This window comes from Emydura macquarii, unplaced genomic scaffold, assembly GCF_026122565.2.
Source record: "Emydura macquarii macquarii isolate MOO-44397 ecotype Brisbane River unplaced genomic scaffold, CSIRO-AGI_Emac_v2 contig_3231, whole genome shotgun sequence".
NCBI classification, from domain to species: Eukaryota; Metazoa; Chordata; order Testudines; family Chelidae; genus Emydura; species Emydura macquarii.
The window spans coordinates 312076-325145 of NW_027133368.1; the positions used below are offsets into that span (position 1 = coordinate 312076).

General features: G+C 49.4%; 1 pseudogene; it reads left to right on the plus strand.

Moving 5' to 3' along the window:
• LOC137142555 (zinc finger protein 850-like) overlaps positions 1 to 13070 on the plus strand; it is a 31725-nt pseudogene that overhangs the window by 16366 nt on the left and 2289 nt on the right.

Genomic DNA, 13070 nt, shown 5'->3' on the forward strand with positions numbered 1-13070 from the left:
TTAATGGTGCCATTTCCCAAAAACATATACATTCACTCGATAAACTCCTTCACACCCTAGTAGAATAGGTATCCCTCCTTTACGACAACAAGAAGTTCTTCCGCTGCATGGTCCTTGGGGTTGTTGGCTCACATGACTGCAGTTACTGGAACCAAGTGACGAAGTAATTTGGTCAAGGCTCTTGACACCCATAGAGTTCTCTCAGAGAGTAGCAGACTGGCCAGGAAGATGTAGCCAGTAACTGAAGTCTTCACTTCTTCTTAGCCTGGGTGGCCCAAAGGGAACTAAGAGGGGTTCTTTTCATAGATGTTGCTGGTGACCTGAGAGAGCACCAGGGTCTTGACCTTCACAGGGAGTGATTCCCACTTACACCACTCTACGGTCCACCTGCATAGCTCATTCAGTGGTCTGTGCCCTCTGGATACAGTCAACATGGCCCTCTCCTGTCACATGGGCAGGCATCAGGCCTGAGGTCTCTATGGAAAGTCCTACTCAAGGATAACCGTTGTCTTGAAAGATCCACTGCTGCAATTGCAAGCAGTGTCTGAGGGGCCATCTGACGGCTAACGAGGCTTGAGCTCCAACTGAAGTTTTTCCCACACTCAGCACGTTCATAGCATTTCTCTTTAGTGAAGCTTCGTGGCTGGATGATGGTTTCATTAAGGTCCTCCAAACTTCCCCGTCTCCTTGGTTGGTTCCTTTGCTGCCTCTCTGATCTGCATTCATTCTCACGGGCTTCTTCTCATTCAGGACTATGGGAGATTTTCCCTTTGTACCTTCCCAATCCTGTTCCATGTGGTTTCATTTGCTCCGGTCCTTCCTGTTGACTATTTTCCTCTCTGTCCTCACTCATGCCTGGCAATAGTTTTAACTTGGGACATGGCATTAAATTGGCCTCTCTTCGCCTTTGGTGAAAGGTTCTTGGTTTTGTTTGTTTGAGGGGAGGGAAATTCAGCTCCTGATAGACTGATCTCCCCAGAAGTTATCTGGATTTATTTCTCCCCTTTCCCATTCCCCTTTCTGTGATTCCTTTTCTCCCCGGCACAGGAAATGACTCATGTGTGGATTCTCTCTCTTTTCCAGCAGGTGGTGGGGTGGTGAGTGAGAACCAGGAGGAGAATCCTCAGCAGGAAGGGTCTGAGCCAGTGGAACGACCCGGGATGTTATCGGGAAGATCCAAAGGGAGTGTTTCCCAGAGACCTGAGCAAAGAGAAGTCCATGGGAGTCAGCACAAGTCAGAAAGGCAGAAGGGAAACCAGCCAAGGAAGAGACGAGGTGAATCCAGTCATCAAGGGGGAGGTTTGAAGGATCCTAATGAAACCATGATCCAGCCGAAAATCCACACTAAAAATAAATCATATAACTGCCCCGAGTGTGGGAAAAGCTTCACTCAGACATCAAATCTTATTATACATGAGAGAATTCACACAGGGCAGAGACCCTACAAATGCCTTGATTGTGGGAAAAGCTTCAGGCAGAGATCAGACCTTAGTAAACATCAGAGAATCCACACTGGAGAAACACCTTATAAATGTCCCGACTGTGGGAAAAGCTTTAAGCAAAGATTCAGCCTCATTGTACATCATAGAAGCCACACTGGAGAGACACCTTATAAATGCAATGACTGTGGGAAAGGCTTCACTCAGAGCACAAACCTTGTTTCACACCAGAGAATCCACACCGGGGAGACACCCTATAAATGCTCCGACTGTGGGAAAAGCTTCAAGCAAAGATTCAGCCTCATTGTACATCAGAGAAACCACACTGGAGAGAGAGCCTATAAATGCGCTGACTGCGGCAAAAGCTTCAAGCAGAGCTCAGAACTGATTTCACACCAGAGAATCCATGTCGGAGAGAGACCCTTCAAATGCACTGAGTGTGGGAAAAGCTTCAGTCAGAGCTCGGGCCTTATTAGGCATCGGAGAACCCACACAGGAGAGAAACCCTACAAGTGCCTCGACTGTGGGAAAAGCTTCAGTCAGACCTCAGGCCTGATAAGACATCGGAGAACACACACTGGGCAGAAACCCTATGACTGCCCTGAGTGCGGGAAAAGCTTCACTCAGAGCTCAGCCCTTATTGTACATCAGAGAGTCCACACAGGAGAGGCACCCTACAGATGTTCTGTCTGTGGGAAAAGCTATAAGGTGAAGGACTCTTTAACTTCCCACCAGAAACTCCACACGGGATAGAAGAAAAAGGGAGCGCTTGCTGTGGGGCAAGGGGTCTGTGCCCTCCTGAGGCAAAGTATCCTCAAGTGTACTTCCTTTGAGGATGGTCTTAGTAGGGGAGCGGGTGGGGTGGATGGTTTCAGTTTTGGTGGGGGCTGTGCCATGGAGTCAGTCCTCCAGGAAGTATAGGGATGCGCCGCTTCCTGAAGTCTTTGGTTTCCCTGCGGCACAGTCCTTTTGCTTGAAGGCAGAAACAAAGTAGGTCAGGACAGGACAATTGCAGGCTGCAGTTACATGGAGCAAGCGGGAGTTTGGTTACCTCATTGCATGTTGTACATAGTGTCCATAATAAAGGATTTATCTTGACACCTCTCTGCTCATCAGAAAGACACCCCATGGTACCCGCAGTGGAAGGCACCCAGGATGCTGGAAAACACAGTGAGAGAGGTCACATTGCGATGGCTGCTACAGAGGCTTTGCAACTATGAGTAACTTCTCCACTAGCCCCGAGAATCCCGGGAAACCTGAATATGCCTGGAAAAGGTTCAAACAGCAATTTGAGCTGCAATTGAAAACCAGCCACAGGGACAAATAAACGGAAGGATAAGCATAAAAGATTGATTGTTCCTTACCGTGGCAGGCACAGAAGTCCCAGATGGTGGTGGGGAAAGAGAGGAACGCTGTGCAGAAATAGTGAAAATGTTCGAGAATTATTGTGTCCTTGGAAAAAAATGTTACTTATGAGAGTTAGATGGTTCAGGATAGGAACACAGAATGAAGGGAAAACAACAGAGGGGTTTGTCAAAGATTTAAAGTTAAAAAGCCAGTCCAGTGACTGGAGTATTAAAAGATTCTCTCATTAACGACCAGATTATCCCAGGGCATAACAACAAAAAAGTTTGTGAGTGGTTATTAAGGGAGATGAATCTGTCACTAGAAAGGGCAAAATAGGCCAAGCAGCAGAACAACCAAATACAAACAAAAAGTCTAGAGAAAAGCACAAAGCATGTTGCTTTGACTCTATAGCTAAGCCAACAAGAGAAAAGTTCCCAGAAATTAAATCGGTCAGGGACAGAAAAATGAAAAGCAGGAAACAATGTCAGTGATGGGGCAAACAGGATGAGTATAGGAAATATCCAGCGTTTGGCCAAATATGTAGAAACTGTAAGAAACCCAAGCATTATACTAAAACATGCAGAGAAAGCAAGAAAGTTCATGTATTAAGTACAGAAATGGATTCCTCACAGAAGAGGAATTGCTGTTCTTAAGCACAATAACAGAGAAGGGTGAAAACTCAAAAGATGGGCAAGACACAAGATAGACACAAGGGCACAAATAAACGTAATAATGTAACCTGAAATCGAGAGGTGTGAGGAGCGTGTAAAAGTGGAAGAGTCAAAAGTGTTTGTGAAGACTATAATGGAGGAACAATTCCCGTGTTGGGAGAGTGCACATTGACACTGGCTGGTTGTGACTGGCTGGTTGTGGGGAGCTTGGTTGGGTAGGGGAGGGGGAAGCAGCTGGGATGCGGCAAACGGGGGCTGGGCAGTCCAAGGGAGGATCCTGGCTCTGCTGTTTATTAAACGCAGAGCAAGTCACTTTAATCAGAAAATGTGTCCGTTTTAATGAAAATAGCGGGGGCAAGGAACAATTTGATTCTCAAATGTGAGGGGAAACTTTTTCACTAAAGAATTTAATGGGGTAATGACCCAGGATAACAGTTTAGCTCCACGACTAAGGGGATTTTATATCATTCAATTGTTAGAGAAAAAACTGGGTGATCTTTGATGTTTATAAGCGAAAATAAGGAAAAATCTCAGAGTATTTCAATATCAATGTGTGGTTATAGAAAACACCAAAAACTCAATATTCAGAAGGCAAATTAGCAAAATCTGACAGTTTATATTAATGTTGGTTAATTTGAATTGAGAGGGGCAAAATCTCATTGGCTATTCTACATCAACAATGTACATTTTGGGAGAACAAATAAGCAATTGTTCTGCCAATATTTTAATAATCAACGGAGGGAAAGAGATCAACCTCTGAGAGGATTCTATATAAAAGTATAAGTGAGAAAAGGGAAAATTGATGGATATTAGAACAAAATGTCATTATTGGAAAGAAAAAGTGCAATATCAGAGGGGATTATATCACTATGGTAGATAATTATATACAGGAGCACCACCTCTCCTAGTAAAAGTTGAGAACAGCTTTCTGTTTAAAGGGTGACTGTTCTAAGTGCTCTGAAATCCACATACTTACTCATTTTGCTTTGAAATTTAGTGTGCCGCAGGAAAATGAAGTATGGTTAGTGATACAAATTTGTGGTCTGACGGATATTAGAGCAATATTTCATTATTGGAAAGAAATGGGGCGTGATCAAAGGTGATCATATATTAACCTTCTGAAGCCATGGAAGGAGTGGAAAGCTTATTTATCGCTCCTTATCCCCACAAATCATGGAAGAAAATGGCTTTTGCCATCCTGTTTGGCCTGTATTTCTTTAGGATTATGCCCTTTTGCCATTATAGAAAAGGAAAGACTGTGTGACACAGAAGCTTCTTGGCAAAGGATCCACTGTTGTTTGCAAATAACGCTCACCTCAGACCTGGCAAATTCACTGCATCAAACACAGATTGCAGAATATTTATTCAGAAGAGTAGAATGCAAGGTATCCATAGAACGCTCATAATTTGTCAAGATTCATAATCATTGTGCGATGTATGAACGGGTAATATTTAAGGCCTAATCTATTTATATTGAAAGCATGCTTTATGGACCTGGAGTAAAAGTTATTCACCATGCGGTAATATGTCTTGGTGATGGCTCATTCAAGCAGGAGGGATTTGTCACCCCACGCGAGTTAGCCGAAGATGCAATCCTTGCTCCATCCCAAGACTTGCAATGGAAAACCATCAGTGACAAGTGTAAACAGTCTAACCCACTTGGAGGTTACAAAAAGGAACATTGCAACAGACAGAATCACCCTCCCTATGAACAGAGACTTTTTCAGTCAAAGACCACATCTATATATACAGCATAGCAGTAGTGCAGTTATACCGCTGCAGCGCTTCTGGTGAAGATACTCTCCCATCGGCATAAAAAAACTCACCCCCATGAGTGCCATCAGTTATGTCGGTAGGAGACGCGCTCCTGCAGACATAGCGCTGCGCACACGAGTGCGTATGTCAGTGTCACTTATGTCGCTCGAGGGGGGGGATTATTCACACCCCTGAGTGACATGAGTTATGATGACATAGGCTGTAGTGTAGACACAGCCTAATACAGCATGAGGAAAGGCACTCTGGATTCACTCAGTGAGGAAACAGTTGATGGAGTGAGGGGACATTCATGCAAGTGTCATTCCCGGTTCCTGTGAAGCCAGCCAGCTCTGCACCAGACTGAACTTTTGGTGGAAAACCTGCTTCATTCTTAGCTGGGAAAGGGAACGGTTAATAAGTGTGGGCCCCAGGTTCACGTTTTATGATTGTGTTGTGTATTGTAACCCCACCGCTCTCTCCTGTTTCTAGCTAAGTCTCCATTCTTAAATAAACCTACCTTTGTTTGAGCATCAGTGTTGACAAGGGCTGTGTGGTTTAGAACAGCTTTGGTTTAAGGTAAAACTAATTAACTGGGGGACACGGCTCCTTTGGGGGCAGAGGAGCCGGGATTTCTGCAAGTAGCCCGAGTTTGAGGCTGCATCTCACAGGGGGAACGATTCATAGGGACTCGAGGACTGGCGTGCACCTGTTGTTAACCTGCAAGGCAAAGACAGGACCGGCCTAGCCCAGAGGAGAAGGCCTGAAAGACTGATGGTGTGAGGGAGCTAACGCCCAGCACCGGGCAGCCATTTCAAGGGGGAGGGTGCGAAAGGGGATATACAAACCCCACGCTGGACAACACGGTGTTAATGAACTAATGTGGGCTCAGGAGGCTCTGCCTGTGAGAAATGGCTGGATTAGAGGGAAAAGCGTAAGAGGGAGAGGCCCAGTTGATGGCAGACCAAGGCGTCCACAGCACAGGTAGGGCTGCCCGCTGACCACTCAGACGCTGTCTTGCCTTGAGGGGGAACCATTTCCTTCTGTTATCGGTGAATTCAGTTTAGGGTCACAGCGGCCCCGACGGCAGAGAGCCACAACTCAACATTAGGACAATTCATTTGTCTCGATTCCCCTGGTTCCTGACTACCCTGGGAGGGGAGAAACTTTGGGGCACATTGCAAGAAGAGGAAGACCACCGCAGCAGCATAGCAACCGTCGTCAGGAGATACCAGAGAGATGCTGCAACACGCCCGGCCACAGACAACTGCTAGTGGTGAGTCATTCCCTTCCCCACCCCCCACCCCGACTGCTGATAGGCTGAGTCTCTGCTTCCCCCGTCCATTCCAGGGGCAGGTCCGCCTTCTGGCATTTGCCCTCCCCCTCCCCCCCCCGACTGCAGAAACAGACACTTCAGCCTGGGGAACAGCCCGTCTCATTCGCCCCAAGTCTCCTAACGTTTCCCTTCCCATTTGGAGAAGCGGCACCGGGATGCAGACATCTTCAAGACACTGTTTGAGCAAATGAAGAAGGCAAGAGGGCACTGTGGGAGCTGGTCCCAGTGCCAGCCAAGCAAAGGAGCTCTGATTAAATGACCCGAGGACAAATGCCAGGTGGCTGACCTGACTCCAGAACAGGGTGGATAGGAAAAGACTCAGCCAGTCAGACACCAACATCACAGGTGTCATCTGAAAGGTGGGAGTGAATGTTGTACAGGAGAGAGGTCATAGAAACAGGGCTGAGGACTTGGGGTCTGAAACAAAGTGGCTAATCCAAGTGCTGGAGGATATGCTAGAAAAATGAATGTTATTCATTCACCAGGCCACCAGGAGTATTATGGAGACAGGGCAAAACGGTCCTGAATCAGAGAAACCCACCCCAAGCAGCTGACTAGAGTCCAGTACCCAATCAGGTGGGGTCCATTTATGGATGAGTCTCTACTAGCGCCAGATATAAAGTCACTGTAGTGGCAGGAGGATTTACTGGTTTATCCACACTTGCCACTCCTATAACCCACTTCCCGAGCTGCTCCCTGTTTGTTCTTCCTTCACCCACCCACCCACCGCATCACCCACCGTCACGCAAAATATCGCATCACGTAAGTGAAAAAAAAAAAAAATCCATTGCACTGCAGAGCAAGCACTTTTATTGTATGTGTAGATACAGGAAGAGAGAACAGTCACTAGAAAAGGTACATTAGCTTGCAGCTTCATGAATGCACTCAGCTTTTACTGAAGTTGAGATTTCATGGGAGGTCTGTGGCTGTCATTCAATAGGAAATAAGACAGAGAGGGTTCTCTTTTGGCAGGAACATGCTGGGTATGCAGCTGGCACAGGACTTGCCCGTATACCTAACGTTTCCCTGCCATTCCTACGCTAGCTACAGGGACATTATCCTGCTGAATAGCCTGGCTTTTTTAACAAGACCAGTCAGCGTCTCCTGGTGCCTGACCTCTGGATATCATTCTCCAACACAAGGAAAGGCTGCGGTGGTGCACGTTCAATTACTAACTTGCCCCTTACATATTAGAACCCAACATACTCTCTCAAACACCCACCCTACATTACCCCCCTACCCACACACCTGAAAAAAACCATAGCCCCCTGAACACCCACTGAGGTATAGCTCAATCCATAAATGGTACCTCGATCCCCCATGTGATCATCTAACATAACCAAACAAAACCACATTTCCTTGGTCATAGACATTCCTCATGCAGAATGCATCCCTTGCTCTGTTTCCTTGAGCACTTGGGATGCTGGGCAGAGGCACTCTGTGAAATACCTATAACATTCAGCCAGTCCCTCCACCGCCCGCTCCCAGCCTTCTTCCAGGATTTCTCCCTTGTGCTCACAGATGTTGTGTAAATCACAGGTGGCACTTATCACATGAGAAACATACCAACCTCTTTGTAAGGCACCATCACCCATGCTTCATTCCGCACCTACTCAGGGTAAAATTAAACTGCTCCTTTCTCTTCTCCAAACACCCAGGGAAAGACTGCATATAACAGAGGGGAAGCTGGATCTCCCAGAATGCCAAGGCAAATCATAACTCCATTAACATCCATAATGTTCTGGGGAGCAAATGTTCCCTTGCTAATTCGTGCAAACAGCCCTGTGTTTCTAAAAATCGCAGCCACATGCTTCTTTCCAGATCATCCCACATTAATAGTGGTGAAACTTCCATGGTGATCAGCCAGGATGAAAAGCAGGATGGAGAGAGAGACCCTTTCCTGTTGATATAATATTTGGCCTGGTGTTATTGGGAATTTATTTGAAAGGAGGAAAAGAATGAGAAATAAAGACTTCCTTGAAACCCAAATTTCCAGAAAAATGAGACTGCACCTTGGTCCAATCATCCAGAAACAAGGAGAAAATCCCTTCTGCTGAGGTTCTTTCAGGAATAATCCCAGTGTGTGACCATGTGAACTGAGGCCCTGCCTGGAAACAGGGACAAAGAAATCCAGCTAAACCCTTCCCTTCGGATTACTAAAAGCCTCCCCCTGACAGAGAGAGCTGGGAAGGGATGGGAGAGAGTCAGAAATAATAAAATACAGTAATAATGAAATTTTCCCTCTCTGGTGCCTCTGTCCTCCTGAGCCACTGAACACACAGTAATGAGCGACTCCCAGGGAGGCAGGTGACTGTTGTTATCCCCATTGCAGAGATGGGAGGAATGGACACAGACAGGAGCGGGAAAGTGACTGGCACAGGGTCACACTAGCAGAGCCGGTTCCTCAAACCAGGAAATCTGACTCCAGTCTCCGCACACCCACCCCACTCTAACCAGGAGGCCTCACTCCCAGATGGGAGCTGAGAATACAACCCAGGAGTCCTGAGAACCAATTCCCCCAGCACTCACTGCTCCATCTCAAGGCCTTCCCAGGACCCCTGCAAACTCCCCCTCCCTGGGGAACCTCCTTTAGGAATTCCCCAATCTCCAGCCACCGCCCACTCCACATACCCAAAGAGACATCAAATGCATTGAGCATCACTCAGACATCCTGTCCCTCGGTAATTCCCGTCGGGGCAGGGGCAGGGCTAGGGCTGTGTTTGTTGCTAAGGGAGGAGGCTGCTAACGCTGTCGCTGTCTCTGCTCAGGATCTCAGGGGTTGAGCTTCCTGGGTCAGACACTTGCAGAGCGACGGGGCCAGCGCTGCCTCCATTGTGATCTGGGGACTCAGAGCCGGGCTCGTCTAACCCCTGCTCCCCAGCGGGGTCTGTGCCGGGCAGAGACCTGCATTAACCCCTCTGTGCCCAGCCCAGGAGGGACTTTCTCCGGCGCCTGGAACCAGCCCCTGGGGCAGCCCCGAGCTCTGCCGACCCCAGCTCCCGAGCCGGAGGCTGCAGGTGAGGGGAGCCCCGGGGAACGGGCCGGGCCCGGGGTAAAGCGCTGGGGGATCTGTGGGGGAAAAGCCCCAGCGAAGGGTGCGGCGGGACGAGTCTCTCCTGTCTGTCCCCGGGCCGGGCTCTGTGGCTCTGGGCTGGGACTGAGCCTGACCCGCTGCCCAGGGGCGCCGAGGCTCCGGGTGAAGGTGGGGGAAGCCCTTTGGTGGGAAGAGCAAAGGGAAGGCGGGGGAGGGGCGTGAGGCTGGGTCAGTGGGTAACTCTAGAAAACAGACACTGCCGGAAACTCAGAGACAAAATCTGCCTCCAGGAGCGCCCCGAATGTGGCTCCCCCGCGGGGCTTTCCTGTGCTCGGCGCTGCCGTGCGCACATGCGGCTGGCGGGGAGCAGAGGGTGCGTGGGAAAGAATTGTGCAGCCAATGGAAAGGCTGATCCCGGCCACCAGAGCGCTGGGAATGGCGGAGAGATTTCCCGGCCCGGCAGAGTCTGGAGCGGCTGTGCGCGGGGGAAGGGCCTGGGGGGTCAGGGAGCGAACTGGACTAAAACCCCCTCAGCAACCTCCCCAATGCCCTTCGCACCCCGGCAGGCTGCGGAGTGACACCGAAGCTGCACCCCAGATTCTCTCGAGGCTTGTCACATCGTCCCAGGGGCCAGGGAAGGGAAATGGCTGCAGTGGACCCGGCTCAGGTAGGGACTGTCCGGGGGTTGCATGGGTGGGGGGCTCTGCCTAAATGTGCGGTGGAAAGGGGTAGGAGTGGGACATGCAGAAGGGGAGGAGATCAATAAATGAAATTCCTGCTGGGCGGCCTTTAATGACAAGTGATGGGCCTGAACATCACCAGCTTTTAAGCATTAAAATACCCTCCTCGATCTGCTGCCTGTTCCTTCCCCAGTGTGCCTGTCAAACACCCCCCGACACACACATCTCCAGTGCCCTTCTCAGTCTGCTTCTCATCTCCCCCCACAAATAAATCCCCCTGCGCCTCCCCACAAACCCTGCACTGTCCTTGGTTCTCCTCCCTCACACACACATCCGCCTGCACTCTTCATTCTGCCTCCTACATCCCCCTCTTTCCCCCTCAGCCTGCCTCCCACCCCCATGGTCATCCCCCCAATCCCTTCTCAACCTGCCACCCCCAAGTGTTACCATGCGCCCTGCTCTGCATCCCGCCCCTCCCCACACACATCCCTGCGACCTCCCCAGTCTGCCCAGCTAAATGTTGTGAGACCCATGATGAAATCAGCGGCAGCTCTGGGCATCACGGTTTCACCACTGTAAAGGAATGTTTCTGTGTCTGTGGCTGGGCGGGATGTTCCCAGCTCTCTCTGTCACTGAGCTGGTGGGGTTGTGGCTGGGGCAGCCGGTTCTGAGCAGGAGAATTTCTTGTTTCAGGGGCTGATGACCTTCAAGGAAGTGGCCGTGTATTTCACCGAGGGGGAAGGAGCTCTGCTGGACCCGGGTCAGAGAGCCCTGTACAGGGATGTCATGCAGGAGAATTACAGGAATGTGACCTCACTGGGTAAGGATTCCTGTGCCCACAGGTGTTACAAGCTGAGGATCTTTGCAGTGCCCAGGTCAGCTTCTGCTCAGGGATTTTCCTTGATCCCTTAGATTTCAGGGGAATCCGTCCCATAGTCCCAGACTCAGCAGGGTTAGGAAGGTGTAAAAAGGTGACACAATGGTGCTGTGCTAGAGTCATAAAATCCCCCAGTGTGTGGAGATCCCTGAGTCCCCCTCTGCCCTCCCCAAAGGGTCTCCAGGAACACTTTCCCATCCGCTTGATTTATACAAGGGCACCCACCCGCCCAGCACATCTGGAAACAGCTGTCTCAGAACAACTGTAAAACTCTGATCTCCCTTCATTTCTTCTCCGGCACCAGGCTTTCCAGTTCCCAAACCCAGCCTGATCTCCCAGCTGGAACGAGGGGAAGGGCCGTGGGTCCCTGATCTCCAGGGCTCTGAGCCAAGAGAGATCCTGAGAAACATCCACCCAGGTAAGAAGTTGGCTAAACAGATGTGCACACCGTGCGTCATTGATGTAAAGTGCTGGGATTCCCACGCTGTCCCCTTGAGCTCCTCCAGTTCTAACTCAGTTCCCCCAGATCAGGATGGTGCCCAGCAGGTGTCCTGTCCTCCTGGCTTTCCACTCACCCTGACTGACACCTGGCAGTAGCTCCCTGCCCGCTGAGTGTTCAGATGGGAGGTGGAGGCAGAATTGACTGTTCTTCTTCCAGGTGTGCGTGTGCCATCCTGCATCCTAGCATGTGGAATAAAAGATGGAGTCACCCCAGCACCCCCTTAGCTCCTTCTCACCACCAGTGGCTGGTAGTCATAGCTGTCTGGTGGCTGTTGTTCATAGTTTCCCTTTTTTTGTCTGAGGAAACCTTTTTTCCTTGTAAATAGTTCTGATAGCTTATTATGTACCTATAGTTTTCCCACAGGAGATTTATTTTTTGTTTCTGTAAAGTTTTTGTTTTTGTCTGGGACTCTTTTACCTTGTACTGGGGATGCTTGGTTATGCCAAAGTCTCGTGCATGTCAGCACTGTCTCACTTGCCAGGTGTCTAATCCACTGAGCCACCCTCACACCCATTCTTTATTTAGCCTTGGTGAGGGGCACACTAGAGACAAGTGCTCTATGTATTGAAATTTCAAGAGACGAACACAACAATCTGGGGATGTAAGGATAAAGAATTATGTGCTACCTCCCTCCGACCTCTCTCTTCTGGAGTCCAGTACTTTGTCCTTGGCCAGGAGTTCTCCTACGGATCTTTCTGACTTGCCTCGTGGCTTGAAGGCAGACACTCTGACCAAGAGAAGGGAATTGTTCCCCTTCTTCCGCCATATCATGTAAGAGCTGCAAGTCAGTCTCAGGGCAAGACTTGACTTGTAAATCCAAGAACTCTTCTTCAGAACTGGACTCTGGGAACTGAAAAACCTCAGCAGAGTCCTCATGGGAACTGTCAGGCACCAACGTTATAGCGCAGGTGGAGACTAGCTTTTCCTCAGTACCAACTGCGAATCAGGGCAGGAAATCCAGCCGCTGACTCCGGGACCAGGGCGTGTATCCCTGAGAATGGCTCTGACAATTTATTAGAGGCATCAGCTCCAGTATTGCCATAAACACTGTTGGTCCCCATGACACCTGATGCTCATGCGATGTCATGAGATTTCCTGTCCCTGTCGGTGTTGGATTCAGCTTTGTTACAATAAGACCTGACTGACTACGCCAGGGTACAGGCGGTATTGCAGCTAGACCTGCCCTAAGCACTGGCTAGAATATCTCAACCAAACTATCTTTTTACCTCCGTTTTCCCCCAAACCATATTCACGTCAGCTTGAAGAGAAACATCATTTACTGGATGTCTGCTGGGCCCTGGCCTTTTATCGGGACAGGACAAAAGAGGTTCAGTCTTTGCCTCAATTGTTTGCTTCTTGTGAGGAGAGAATGAAAGGGCAGGAGGTTACCTTACGGTGAATTTCAGGGTGGATCACCTCTCGTATCACTACA